Source organism: Lemur catta, chromosome 17, assembly GCF_020740605.2.
Source record: "Lemur catta isolate mLemCat1 chromosome 17, mLemCat1.pri, whole genome shotgun sequence".
In the NCBI taxonomy this organism is placed as follows: domain Eukaryota; kingdom Metazoa; phylum Chordata; class Mammalia; order Primates; family Lemuridae; genus Lemur; species Lemur catta.
Window position 1 is genome coordinate 8,689,925 of NC_059144.1, and position 14,860 is coordinate 8,704,784.

At 41.2% G+C, this 14,860-nt stretch overlaps 1 protein-coding gene across 3 annotated transcripts in view; it reads left to right on the forward strand.

The window, feature by feature from the left end:
* The window catches only part of SYNDIG1 (synapse differentiation inducing 1), a 165,669-nt gene that overhangs the window by 36,098 nt on the left and 114,711 nt on the right, over positions 1–14,860 (forward strand). Inside the window, exon 1 of one of the 3 annotated variants that reach the window (XM_045528473.1) lies at positions 2,206–2,922. The exons of the other annotated variants lie outside the window; for them this stretch is intronic. The gene's annotated coding sequence lies outside the window, so the exon portion shown is untranslated. Of the gene's footprint in view, positions 1–2,205; positions 2,923–14,860 lie in introns of those variants that run through there. 3 annotated transcript variants of the gene reach the window in all.

Here is a 14,860-nt window from a genome sequence, read left to right on the forward strand (position 1 = left end):
GGACCTGCAGAGGGTGTGGTCACTGGCACGGTGGAGTGGTGGGAAGACAATGAGTTAGAAAAGGCTGGACAGCAGACCTGCACAGAGTGGCAGGAAGACCTGAAGGGGGGCAGGAGGTGCAGTCAGGGAAGTTATGGGGAAAATGATCTCAAGGAGAAGGAAGTTACCAGTGGGGCTCACATGTCTGAGAGGTTGGGCGAGGTGAAGCAGGGAAGTTCTCCTCTGGGCTTCTTCAAGTTTGGGTCCCTTCAGTGGGGTGAGAGGAGGGGATCATATTGGTTCCTAGGTATCCGCACCCCAGATCTGCTCCCCTTTACTCAACCTGGCAGCTAAATTTGGGTGGATCTTAGGAAACCTCTTGGATTTCTTACATCTGGGTTCCCCCCCCCCCAATGGCACTGCAACATTTTAAATAAAGTTTAAATTTAATATGATCTTAGATGACATCCACCCATATTTGTTGTTTCAAAGTTTACTCCAGGAGCCTGGTTCAGGCATTTGTGCTGACTGGATCCTTCTCAGCGTTCTCCGTGGGAGACCAAGTCCTGGCCGTCAGGGCACAGTGGGGCTGGGGCTTATTTTAGGAGATCAGAATCCAAATACAGGAAGTGAGAGGTTAGACTTTACATTTGTAGCACTTGAAGCAAAGTTTTTAAAAATTCTGAAGATAGTGACATGTCATTAAAAAGAGTTTCAGTATTTTCCGGCAGTCTTAGTCTCCCTGTTCTGCCGGGTTTCGCGGTTCAGCAGTAGTTAGAGGCAGTCTTCAGAGCAGCATTGCTAAAGTGATGGTTTCTTTTAACTAGTCCAGAATCTGTGTCCCAGGATGGCAGAAATCAAAGAGGGGCTAGCTCAGATGCTGACCCCAAGAGTCTGGTTTAACTTGCCCACACTTTCAAGCCCTGGCCCCCAATTTATCCCAAGTGCTTTAATTTGGCACCACCAGTTTGGTTCATAAGTAACCCCAGGGAGGAATTTCCATTTAGTTTGTTGCAGCTGTAGCTGGGAACACCCTGTTGCCCAAGTCGGGGTCTATCAGTGCAGGCAGCCGTATCCTGAGCAAGTTATAAGACAAGGGCACGTGGAATCAGATAAAGTTAAACCTTTATCTGAAATATGCCATGTTGTCCAAGCTGCAGCACACCCCAGAAAGGGAAGATAAAGTGTGATGCCACATCTCAGCTGTCAGGACACTGAGCCAGGTTTAGGAGAAAGAATTACACCCCCCCCCACCAACATCCCAAAGAGAGGGTGAGCATGACCATGACCCTCCCTGATGCTACCAGAGTTAAAGGTGTCCAGTGCTCTGGAGTATTGGCACTTTTAGTTTTTCCTTTGAAAACCAAAGAAATAAGATCTCAAACTATAAACTTTTGGAGTCTTTTTAAGGGCCACTGGAAAAGGTTGTTCCCTGGAAGCCCCAGACTGTCCCTGTTGCTGGAAAGGAACACTGGCTTTGTGGGCACAGCGCAGGACTGTCCACACCTGAGCCAAAGTGCCTGTTGGTTTCCCTGTGACTTATTTCAAGTCCGTTGATTCTGTGACTTCCAGGTCAATGACTCTTCCCAGATGGGCAAGCCAAGTCAGTGTGGTCCAAAGCAGACCACGACGGTTCCTGGAATCTGGCAGGGGGTGGGGGGAATCTGAGCCCTGTGGACCCCTCGCCTGTGAGACAGGCTCGGATCAGCCCGCACCAGAAAAGCTGGGCAGTAGGCAAGGCTAGGCGGCCCGTAGCCCCGCGCTTGGTCAGCCAGGACAGTATTAAAATAAAGGAAGCGTTTGGCAAGAGGTCCCAGGCATCTTAGTTGGGCTCTTCTCCCCCAACAAGGATTTGGGTGCATGCAGCTTCCATGGGGAGTAATTCCAGGAAGCGCTGGAAGTGTATGGGAAGTGGGCGGGAACTGGGGCCAATGCACCACTCCTCACCCGGAGTTTACCGGGCAGAGCTCCCCAGGCGACAGGGGCCCAGGCCTGTGGGACTGTTGGGACGCAGTTACTGGTGGGTGCATCCTCCATCTGCGTGGGCTGTGGCTGAGGCTGACTCCAGCCTGCCAGCCTGAGGACTGCATCTTCATCGCTTGCGGGAGGATGCCAGGGCGCACGCCGCAGTGACAGAGCTGGGCTGCACAGCCGGAGAGCAGCGCCGGCTGCACCAGGAACGCCTTCACTTTTCTGACTCATCGTCTTTATTCCCATGTGGTTCCTTAGGGAGAACAAATGCAACTCGGTATGTGCGTACCCCTGGCTGGTGAGAGCTGGGGCTTTTCTGGAAGAAGCTATTTGCAGCTCACCACGGGCCCTCCTTCGTCTGCAGCCGCGGAGCCCATCCACCGCACCCTCCGGCACGCAGACCTTGCCGCTTTCGGCTGGGCGGGCCCAGAGCCGGAGAGTGGCCGCAGACGCGCCTTGCCCGCACATCCTCTGCGACGAGACTCAGGTCCCCTGTGTGGCTACTGAGCGGTGGGCGTGGGGGCTTTCCTGCTGGAGACAGGAAAGTGAGCAGCAGCGGGCGTGAGTGAGACGTCTGAGCGAGGCCCTAGCTCCTCCACCATCGGTCCAGGAAAGAAGCCCCCAGGAGGGCCCTCCTGCGGCCATCTGCTTCCTCCTGTCCAGGACATGCTGGTTTGCCCAGAATTCATGGATCGCACCCAAGGAGCTCATCTCCGAGAAGGGCTGGTGGGACACCGGGGGCACGTTATTCCATCAACCCGGGAACCCTGCGCAGGGACACTGCCTTCCTGGAGGGAAGCTCCCCCAGCGGGCACAGCAGTGACCTCTCAGAAGATCCTGGGGCCCAGGGGGACCGCTGCAAGCACAACTACAGAGAAGTGTTCTACGTTTCCCCAGGGTACATAATGTGGTCTTTAACAGCAAAATCCAGTAAAAAATAAAGGAAAATGCCTGACAGGGATAAAAACATAGGTAAGACAAGTGGGAAAGCTAAGAGATTAACACAAAAATGTTAACCATGGGGTAAGTGGACGATTAAAATTAAGGGGAATAACATTTAAATGTCATATAATTTCAGAGCCCCAGTGAAGAAAAAGGTAGGTGAAATGAAATAGATTTCACATAAATGTTAAAATGAACAAACAGAAAACCTCCCTAGTGCCAACAAAATTTAGACGCAAGCCTAGAAGTTAGAAATGCATTTTAAAGTAAAAATAAAAACCAAATGAGCAGGCAAAAGTTAAAACAAGACTGGCAGTTGGAAGCGAAATAAATATAGTTCTTCAAAATGATAAAAAAGATGAGAGTGCTCAGGCTCAGGCTCCCACCTCCCCCACAGGCACACACTGGAATAGTCATGAGAACTGAAGGAAAAGAGAAATAAATACAGGTAGAAGTAAGGAGCCTAAAGATTAAATAGAGAGCGTTACCTACCGTCCAGTCTGTCAGAAATAAAAATACAGTTGCCTAGATGCTGAGTCCCACAACAGAACGCGTTCATAGTGACTTAGGAAAGTGACATGGAGTCAAAAGACCATCAATAAAATATGTAAAGAATCCCACGGCCTGAGGTGTAAATCTCCCTGGAGTGAGCGTTGGTGTGCCATGTGACGTCCCTGGGTCCCTGTAATTTTGGCAGAAACCCCAGCATCGATAACTGGCTCTCAGAGTTTAGAACCTGATGAACTATGGGCAGGTTTTATTTAGCCAGGAGAGGGATTCAGTGTGCACAGACGTGTGTTTTATATACATTTCAATTATTTGTCATTATAAGATAATCCTGGAGCTTCAGACTCTCCGAACTGTAACTTTTCTTCCTTTACATGTTTAGAAGGCATACTTTTTATTTATATCATTAGCTGTTACCCTTACATTTTTAATATTAATTTCTTTTTTTTTTGTTTGTTTTTGTTTTTTGGTTTTTTTTGTGAGACAGAGTCTCTCTCTGTCACCCTGGGGTAGAGTGCAGTGGCATCATCATAGTTTACTGCAGCCTCAAACTCCTGGGCTCAAGCGATCCTCCTGCCTCAGCCCCCCAAGTAGCTGGGACTACAGGAACGTGCCACCACACCCAGATAATTTTTCTATTTTTTGTAGAGAAGGGGTCTCCCTCTTGCTCAGGCTGGTCTCGAACTCTTTGCCTCAAGTTATCCTTGCGCCTCAGCCTCCCAAAGTGCTAGGATTACAGGCATGAGCCACTGCACCTGGACATGCATTTCTTAATGTACAAATCCTAGAGCTAATATTGTCTTCATCATCCTTAACTACACAATGATGTTAGAGTCTTCTTCCTTTCTTACATTATTGTTCTATATTTCAGTTCCTTCTAACTTTATAGCACCAGAATTAATCATTGTTATTGTCATTATGTTTGTTTTCTGTAGTCAGTGCTTATTAAAGATTACTCATATTCTAACCTTACTTTCCATCTTGCATCTCAGTTTTACTTTCTGTGGTTTCCTTTTGTCTGGAGAATGTACTTCAGTGGTCTTTCTAAGTCTCTTAGAGGTTCACTCTTTCAGTCTTTGGACAAATGCATGTTCTCATTTGTGAATGATAGTTTAGGTATAGAATTCTAGGGTGAAGGTGTTTTCTCTCACACAAACTGAAATTATTTCTTATTTTCTTATGGTTTCTGTTGCTGTTGTTCCTCTTGGTGTGTTTTTTTTCCTATAAGAGATATAATTTTTTTCTCTAGTTAAGATCATATTTTTGTCTCTTGTATAGTTACTGTAAGACACTCAGTGTGGAATAGCTTTCATTTACCTTGCATTATGTGTATCTGAATCTGCAAATTCACATCTTCCATTAGTTCAGATATTGCCTTTCCCCATCCTCAGTGTTCTCTCATTCTGGAATTCCCAGGCTATTCTTCCAGAATTTCTGTGAGTTGATTGAGAGACATTCTCATTTTTATCTTCCTACCTTTTATTACATCTTTCACATTTTCCATCTTATGCTGAAGCCGAGGTAGTAGCATCAGTTCCCTATTCCAGTTCAATTCCCCCATCAGATATTTCTAGTTTGCTTATTAACTCATCCATCATTTTTTTTAAATTCAATGTTTATTTTTATTTCAGGAAATTCTAATTTTTACCTTATCTCTTTTGATAATATATTTTTCCCCATGTGGAGTTGGTGGTTCCTCTATGTATGCCTTGAATATCTTAAAAGAAATTTATTTCATCCATTAACAGAAGTTCTTGGAAAGCTGCTTTATCTGTTGACTCAGGTTCATGGTGGACTGTTTCTTGGTAAATTTTAAAATTTTGAATTGTGATGCACCTCAGGGGAACTCTAACCGAAAACTGTCCTTGAGGATTTCCTGAAGCAAGGCTGTGTCTGACAGGGACCCCTTGGAATCTCTGACTTGGGGGCACATTTTATGTTAGTTACTTGCGTTAGGAATTTCCTGACTGCACAAATACTAAAATTTAAACCCCAGATCCACACGATGTTGCGTTTCCAGCAAACAGCTTTTCCCAGTGCCAGGCCAAGTGGGCAGCCCCCGTCTTTCCCTCGCTCCACCAGTGGGCAGAGGGACTCCAGTCAGCACCCTCTGTGGATGTGTCATTCTCCGGGATTTCCATATTTGTGTAGGTTTCAGTTCCCACTCCTTCCTTGAGGAGACCCATGAAAACCCACGCCATGTTTGTCAAAACTGGCCTCTGTCCCAGGGATGCAGCAACATCAACTGTGGGGAAGGCTTCATGTTTCACTTCCCTCCTTAATTTTAGCCTCTGAAAATCTTCCTTGCTTTCTTGCGACCTCAGTCAGGACTGTAAAGAAATCTTTGCGATATTATGTGGCATATTTAGATGCCTTGTTGCAGGAAGGGTTTAAAGTTAGTCTGGCACAGTGTTTAAAGTTGATTTCTCCGGAGAAATTTGAAGATCTGAGCACCAGGTCTGTGTCTCAGCAAGACCGAGAGTGTCTAATTTACCACCTGTTACTCTTCTCACCCCTGTTGGCATTTATGATCCACATTCAGCCTACTTTTTAGGACTTTAAGCCCATCAGCCAAAGGCCAACAAGAGCACACTTATGATCAAATAAAATTGGTTGCACTTAGGGAGTGTAGCAAGAAAATGGAGTGTGTGGAATCTTTGGAGCCTCTTCGCAGGGAAGAGAAGGTTCCTAAAGGATTGGGGTCTGTGCCAAATGGTGCTCGGGGGCAGTCGGGCAGGGGCAGCTCTGGATGGATCCTGAGGGGAGGCACTGACACTGTGACAACTGGGTGTCAGTGGTCTGTGCAGGAGGCAGAGGAACCAAGCAGCGTGGGGTTGGTAAGAAAGAGACTGAAGGCAGTTTTGCAGCTGCAGTAGGTTTCTTGTGCAGAAATGTGGCTCATGGTGTGTCCTGTTGGAAACACTGTATCATCAGCAGGGCTGATTTTTCATTTTCTCTCTTCTTGGGGCTTACCTAACCTTTCAGGGAAATGTTTTTGTCCCAGAGAGATTCCTTGTTTCAAAGGAAAGCTCAGATCTTGTGACATAGGCAGAAGGTGATGGGAGAAGCTACCTGGTTTCGTCCTGCCTATGTCCCAGCCTCTGGTTTCCTGCCGGTTCTGGTTCACAAGGGCTTGAAACCCGTGACAGGTGTGACTCATCTCCTAGTCACTGCTGGAGCATACCTCTCCAAGTCTGGGTTGTCTTGAAAGCTCAGTCTTTGGAACATTAAGGAATTCACCTAAGAAGTTCCTGTTTCCTGGCAGCCTGGGGACCAGCAGTGAGGACCATGGCCACCCTGACTTCCTCCAGACTTTGTCCTTTGTCAGTGGTCACAGACACACCCCCGGGGACTGAGCCTGGCCTAATGGGTTACCTGGAGTGGGAACACCTCAAGCACCCCTTCAGTTTGTGTTCCTTGACCTCGTTAGGTCTGTGAAGCCCGTCACTCGCTAGCAGATAACTGCAGACTAAATGGTCACAGGAATAACTTGGGATATTAGCCCAGGAATGCTGGATTGAAATGTGACTCATTTTCTCATCAGTCAGAGATCTGATGACTAATTTCAGCTACTGAAATTTTCTGTTTCCCAGACTGAGCTGTTCTCTGATTCTCATCTGAAGGTCCACGAAGCAGCTTGAGAGTTTATTATGTTAATTAATTGGGAGATGGGGTGAGGATGCAGTCCATGAGATTGTGCATTCATTTCTGAACCTTGTAAATAAAGAAACTGTTTCTATTTTGAGGAAGCACTCAGTTACAGGAAAACTCTGAGGGAATAATCATTCTTTTTGTTTTTATGCTTTTGGTTTATTTCAGCAAATCTGAGTTTAGTAAAAACCCATCGCACAAGAAAAAGCAAATCACTCTACCATTTTGTTTCTGTGGCTACTTGAGATCTCATGTTGTACCCTACGTATGTACGATTCACATCATTCATGTGAATTATGAGACCGCAGTTTCCTCACTCTGGGTTCATTTCTGTGAACTTGGGAAGGTAAGAAACACTGAGTTCTTGAAGTTTCTTTTTACCCTTTTCCATGAAATGGATCCCAGCAACAGCCAATCCCTGTCCCAGTTCCACAGGAGGTGTCTCTACTGTGATACAGAGGATGGCAGCCTCGCGGCTCTTTTGATCCTTTGCAAATTTATACTACTTGTGAAACTCCGGGTGCACTGGAAACCCTTAGCGCACTGTGAATTTTTTGCTCTCCCTCTTCCTCGCCCTATGTCTCTCTCCTTTACACACACACACACACACACCCTCCACCACCATCAACATCACAAAAACCCCAGAATGTGATTATTGCAGATGAAACCCATTTTGTAACTAACCCGCTAAGGGATTTTCTGGGTAAAATGTTAGTCTGTGGTTCTCTCTCTCTTTTGATTTATTTTTTCTTTAATATTGGATTCCTCCAATTCTAAGATGCACATTTTTTTTTCTTTTCACGTTTTAACATTTTTGAAATTCTGAAATAGGGATGCCTCTCACAACCAGTTGCTTTGGACCACTTGATGAAATATGACAAGGTTTCCTCCTGGACCATACCTTTATGTGATGTGGGCAAATCTAGATGAATATTGACTACATAAAGCAATAATAAAGTATTGTGGTATTTATATATGTTTAATATATAATTTTATATGTTTTTTATATCTTACATATATAATTTAAAATAAAGACAATAGTACTACATTGGTAGATTATAATCAGAATTAATGTGTTTAAGGTTCTTATATTTTCCAGAAAGCAGTTAAAGAAGTAATTTATATTAACTTCTAATAAGTTCTAAGGCACCATATCTTAGGCTTGAACACCAATGCCATTACTTCTTTTTTTGAGGAATGTGCTTTCTTAAATGTGGTAAAATATATATAATGTAAAATTTGTCATTTTATTCATTTTTAAATGTACAATGTAGTGGCATTAAGAACATGGACATTGCTGTGTAACCATCACCTCCGTCGTCCCCAGAACTTTTCATCATCCTAAAATGAAACTTTGTCCCCATTAAGCAATAACTTTTTATCCTCTCTCTCTCAGCCCCTGGCAACCACTATTCTACTTTCTGTCTCTAGATACTTCCTAAAAGTGGAATCATTCAGTGTTTGTACGTTTGTGACTGTTTTTTTCACCTAGCATATTGTCTTCAAGGTTCATCCACTTGGTAGCACCTATGAAATTTGCCTTCATTTTTAAGGCTGAGTAATATCCATTGTAGTATATGCCACGTTTTGTTTATTCATTCTTCTGTCAGTGGACATTTTGGTTGTTTCCACCTTTTGACTACTGTGAATAAATAATGTTGCTGTGCACTTTGGTGTCCCCAAATATCTGTTGGCATCCCTGCGTTCAATTCTTCAGGGTATACACTCGGGTGTGTTATACGGTAGCTGTGTTGAATTTTTGAGGAAACAGCATACTGTCTTCCACAGTGGCTGCTCCATTCCCATTCCCACCAGCAATGCACAGGGGTTCAATTTCTCCACAATGAAGTGAATTTTAAAGTCTATTTTTATGTGGTTGTTCTAGCTAGGATAATAATAGTAATAAAATTTCCAAACCTTTCCCCTGGGCTCCTAACATATCTCTCCCTAACCCCAATCTGCTTCCCAGAGGCAGCGCCTACTTACCTCTCTCTTCTGACAGTTGTTGGCCTTGTGCCTTGACTTATGTTCCTCCAGTTTTTTCTTGATCCGTTGACTTTAGAGTCTGTCCAGTGGACTACCTGCTTTGCATGGAGAGAAGTTAGCTCATTTAAGGTTAGAATTTAGTTCACTTACAGTACTGCCTGTCTCCTCCCCCTGCTCCCAGCTTTTCAGGGCTGTATTATGTCGAGTTCTTCCCTTGGTTACTGTTATGTGTTTAAATGAGCATCACTAAGCCTCCACCCTGCCCGGTGAGGCTGTGGTTAGCACCTGTGCCCACGCTGCTTCTCTCTCTTCCATTCACCTTCCTTTTGAGGTTGGCTGTGTCCACGCTTTTACGTGGTACTGAGTGAGTCTAGCTCACTGCCAGAAGTCAGGCCTCCTGGGTGTGAAATCCAGCTCTACGGCTTATGGGTAGAAGACTTTATGCAAGTTACTTCACTTCTAGATGCCCCAGTTTCTACATCCAAAATTTGTATTATAGCAGTACCTACTTAAAGGGGTTATTGTGAAAATTCAACAGGATAACCCTTGTAAAGATGCTACACAGTACCTGACGTTTGGGGAAACGTCCAGTGCTTCTTGGCCAAAATGATGATGATGATAATGAGGACGACAACTTTGACAATCTTTACAATCTGTTTTTAAATTATGTTTGGTCTATATGCAGATTCCAAATGTTAAGTTATTAAACATTCCTTCTCATGATTCTATAAGCATTATGACTATAAACCCAAGTTGTGATGATAAAGTAATATTGCATCTGTACTAGCTCCCAATGTCATGACCCCTGGACCAGAGGAAGGGGAATAGTCTTAGTGTCCAGGTCAAACGGATTCTGCCTTTTTAAATTCTGCAACTGCTCAACATAATGGAAAATTTTGTTTTGCTTTATATTTGGGTCCATGGAATTCCTGTGCAATTTTTCTGGGGGGGTGTGTAGTTTTTTTTCTTTTGTTTTATTTTGGAGTTTCTAAATGGCTTTCTTTTCACATTGAAGAAAGAAGCCTACATCTTATTCACAGCATCCCTTGAGTCTTAGAACTTTGTATGCTGTCACTTTTGTTCACGAAAATGGTCTTTGTGAAGCCCACTGATGTTTATGACACATGGGACTCACCATACGGAGACTTCTTTCCATTCATTTCTAAATCTAGTCACTGTTTCCCTACCCTCTGTTATCCAGGTCCTTGGTTTTCACTGTTGTTTTCTCTGGGTAAATTTGTAAGTTACTCATTCAGACACTCTGTGTGCGAGAACAATTTTCTAATTCCTTAAAATACTTACGCCATCATTGTTTTGTTTCATTTTTTGTTTTTGCTCACACTTGAATAATTGCTTGGTTAGGTACATAATTTAAAAGTTTCCTCTCTCAACTTTGAAGACATCATCCTGTTGTCTTTCTACTGTGCATTGTTCTAATGAAAGTTTCATGCCAGCCTGTGTGTCTGTGTCCTCTCAGCCACCACTGGTCTCCTTGCACCAATTCTGGGCTGCAGCTTCCACCCACTTTCCTTCTTCTGGCCTTTTCTTGGACTCCACATCTACCATAACTTTAAAATTCTTTATTTTGTTAAGGATTTCTTCCTATTTTCTCCTCTGTTAGATTCTTTTTATTCTTTCACTAATGACATTTTAATGACGTCTTGCAGAAAGGGGGAAAAATAACATGTGCTCGATCCTTCATCTTGTTTCAGCATCATGGCTCCTTATATCTCTTCAGAGAGTCTTTTCAGAGAACAAACTTTTGGCTTTCTTGATCCTCTTGCTACCACCTGTCATATATTCTTTGCTCTTATCATTATTATTTTGGTTAATTTATTAATTTAGATGAAGGTTCATTACAAAAGGCCAGTTAAAAACCAATTTTTCTAATATATGCATTGAAGGCTATATATTTACCTCTAAGTATTGCTTTACCTGCACCCCTATGTAGTTTTTTAATGTGATTCTGTTCTAAGTAATTTTACATTTTGTTATGCTTCTCTTGTGATCCAGTGGCTATTAAGAAAGAATTTTTTTTCTTATTTCCAAATAAGTTTGGTTTTTATTAAATGTATTGACTTTTATATCAATTGTGTTGTGGTTAGAGAAAGTGGTCTGTAAGACACTAACAATTTGACATTGTTGATATGTATTTTATGCCCTAATCAATTTTTGAAAGGAAGGGAGGGATAGAAAAAGAGAAACATACACACACACACACACACACACACACACAGAGAAACAGAGAGAGAGAGAGACCATGTTCCTGCCTAGAAGAATCTATATTATCTAATTGTTGGATGCCAAGTTTTACATATGCTTACTTGATCAAAATTGTTATTCAAATATTATAGGTCTTTCTTATTTTTGGCCTGTTTATTTCTTAACATAACTGAAAGTGTACTTTGAAGTTCCCTGTTCTGGTGGCGACGATATCACATTATCTCAGTAATTCTATAAATTTTGCTTTCTATAATGTGATATGAATTATGTACATAGAAATTGAGAATTGTTATAGTTACCTGGTAAATCAAACCTCTCTATGTAGTGACTATGTACAACACTTTCTACTCCTTAGAGTTTTATATTCATTAAACTTTTTTCATCCTTTTACTTTTAGTACTTCCATGTTCTTATTCTTTAGATATGTCTCTTATAAATAAAATGTCTGGATATTAGTTTAAATCCAGACTAACAATTTATTTTAACTGGCCATTTTAATTAATTTATACTGACTAACAATTTATTTTAATTGACCATTTTAATTAACTTATACTGACTAACAATTTATTTTAATTGACCATTTTAATTAATTTATACTGATACAGTTTTTATTTGGATTTTGCCCTTTTTTTTTTTTTTTGGTCTGTGTTTCATTTTTTTTCTTAAGTCTTTTCATTTGATTGAGGTTTTACTTTTTATTTTTTAGTCTTATTCATTATTTCTCTCTCCTGGTTTGGAATATATACAACCATTTCTTTTCATTTGGCAGTGATCCTTGAAATTTACCTGTGCATATTTAACTAAGTCTAAAACTGAATGTTTTTACATACTTCTGGAACATTCAAAGGACCTTAGAATCACCCACCTCCTGATTTACATACTATTGTTTTCCAGTGTTTAAATTTTTAAAAATAAACCTCACATTTAGATTTTTTTTTTAAACATAGTCAATGTTTGTTTGGATTTACAAACATGTTGGTTTATCTGCTCATAAGTCCTTCCATCTCAGACCATCACCCAGTGTTATTTTTTTCTTCCTGAAGTGCATCCTTTAGAATTCCTTTTGATTTGGTTGTCTTACTAGTTTTAAAAATTTATTTTTAAATGACTTATTTCATTTTGCTCTTAGAAGATAATTTTATTATATACAATTCAAAATTGAGAGTTAATTTCTCTCAAATTACTGAAGGTATTAGTCCACTGTTCATTGGCTTCCATTATTGCTTGATATGTCTGTCATTGTAGTTTTTGTTGCTGGGTAGATTATCTATGCTTTTCCTCTGACTGCTTTTAAGATCTTTTTTTGGTTTCTTCTTCAGTGGTTTCACCATCATATGTCAAGGTGATTTTTCCTGGATCAGTCAATTTGTGTTTCTCAGTACTTCTGAAAATTTCATAGATAATATCCTTTCAAGTATTACTTTTCTCCTTTCCAGTATTCTTTCTTTTCTCTTTCTAGGACTCCTATTAAAAGTAGATTGAGCATTCTTATTGACTTTTAACTACCCATTTATATTTTCTATCTCTTTTTTCTAATAATGAGTCACTGGATATTTTTCTCAGATCTGTCTTCTAGTTTACTTTTTTTTTTCATCTGTATCTATTTTGCTATTTAAATTTTAATTCTTCTGTTGCATTTTTTACTTCAACAATTCTCTTCACATTTGGAACTTCAAACCATTTTTATTTTTTCTATTTATTTCTGACAGTCTCTTAAATGTTTATCTTTGTGTTTTATTTATATAAATAATTATTCTGTATTCTTACTATAACAATATCTAAAGCCCTTGATTGTCCAAAGCTATTATTTATTTATTTTTCCAGCGATTCTCATTCACAGTGGCATGCAATTTTTTGCACATGATCTTTGATTGTCAGCTCATTGTTTAATCTTAGACTGCACTTAAATATGAGGGGCTTTTAATAATATTAGAGAAGTTTGATTCTATTTTGGTCTGTAGTGAGGGGTCATCACTTACTTGACACTGTGTTAGAATCTGCAGAATAGTGGGTCTCAAAACGTGGTTTCTGGATCAGCAGCAGCAACACCTGTGACCTTTTTAGAAATGAAAATGTTTGTGGTATCCCTTTCCACACTGAATAAGAAACTCTAAACCCTAGCAAGCTATAGTTTAAACAAGGCCTCCAGGTGACTCTAATGCATGCTTAAACTTGATACCACTTCCATTAAGAATCTTAGCTTAGAATAGGGGTTTAGTCTCCACTTCTCTATCGTGTCTCTGTACCGAGGCTGTATAACTTACTGTCATCGTTACTGTTGACATTTTAAATCCATGCAGCTATGCCCTTTCAGGCAATCTTCTATGGAAAAGAGGTAATATTTGGAGAATTTCCTTCATAACCAGCAACGTCTCAAAATGTGTTCTAATCCTGGGTCTAATTCTGCAGCAAGACGCTCCCTCAGCATCTAGTCAATTTTAATGTCAGAAGTAACATAATGGTCTATCCATTGAATTTTAATTTCACCAATACATTTTTTCATTTCTAAAACTTCTAAGTTTTTCATTTTACAAACATATTAGGTATGGTTATTTTGTAATATATTTGATGATGTCAGTATCTGCCGTCATTGTGGATCATGGATTTGACTTGTGATGTTTTTGTTCCTTGCTAATTGTAGCTTATTGTGTATGCATGTGTGTGCATGTGTGTGTATGTGTGTGTGTTTTGACACAGGGTCTTTCTCTGTTGCACAGGCTGGAGTTCAGTGAGCTTAGAACTCACTGTAACCTCAAATTCCTGGGCTCAAGCAATCTTCCCACTCCAGCCTCCCAAGTAGCTGGGAGTACAGGAGTGCACCACCACACCTGGCTATTTTTAAAATTTTTCTGTAGAGACAAGATGGTCTTGTTGTGTTGTCCAAGCTGGCCTCAAACTTGTGGGCTCAAGCAATGGTCTCGCCCTGCCACCCAAAGTGCTGGAAATACAGGTGTGGGCCATGACACCTGGCCTCTTTGTGTGTTTAATGTTTGTCTTAGTTCATTCCTGCTGCTATAACAAAATACCATACTTTGGGTAATTTATAAATAATAGAAATTCATTTATTACGGTTCTGGAGGCTAGGAAGTCCAAGGTCAAGGTGCTGGCAGATTCAGTGTCTGATAAGGGCTCACCCTCTGCTTCCAACCTGGCACCTTGTTGCTATGTGCTCCAGACAGATAAACACTGTGTCCTTACATGCCAGAAGGGCAAAAAGGGACTAACTCTCCCTCAAGCCCTTTTATAAGGGCACTAATCCTATCCATGAAGGCCTAATCACCTCTAACGGCTCCACCTCTTAATACCATCACCATGGGAATTAAATTCCAACATGAATTTTAGAGGGATGCATACATTCAATCCATAGAAGTGCTTATTTTCCGCCCTTTAATTCCCAACTCATTTTCCTTTTAATATTATTTGTGGACATTTTCTGAGGCCTGTCTTTAACGTACCTTTTGCTTCTGCCAAGAATCAGAGTGGGAGATTCCCAGCCCAAAACACTATAAACTAAGTGTTCAACTGTGTTTTTCAAGGCACACTAAGAGTGTGAAATCTCAGAGAGTGTGTGAGTGTAGGCCAGCGGTGAGAAATTCTCAGA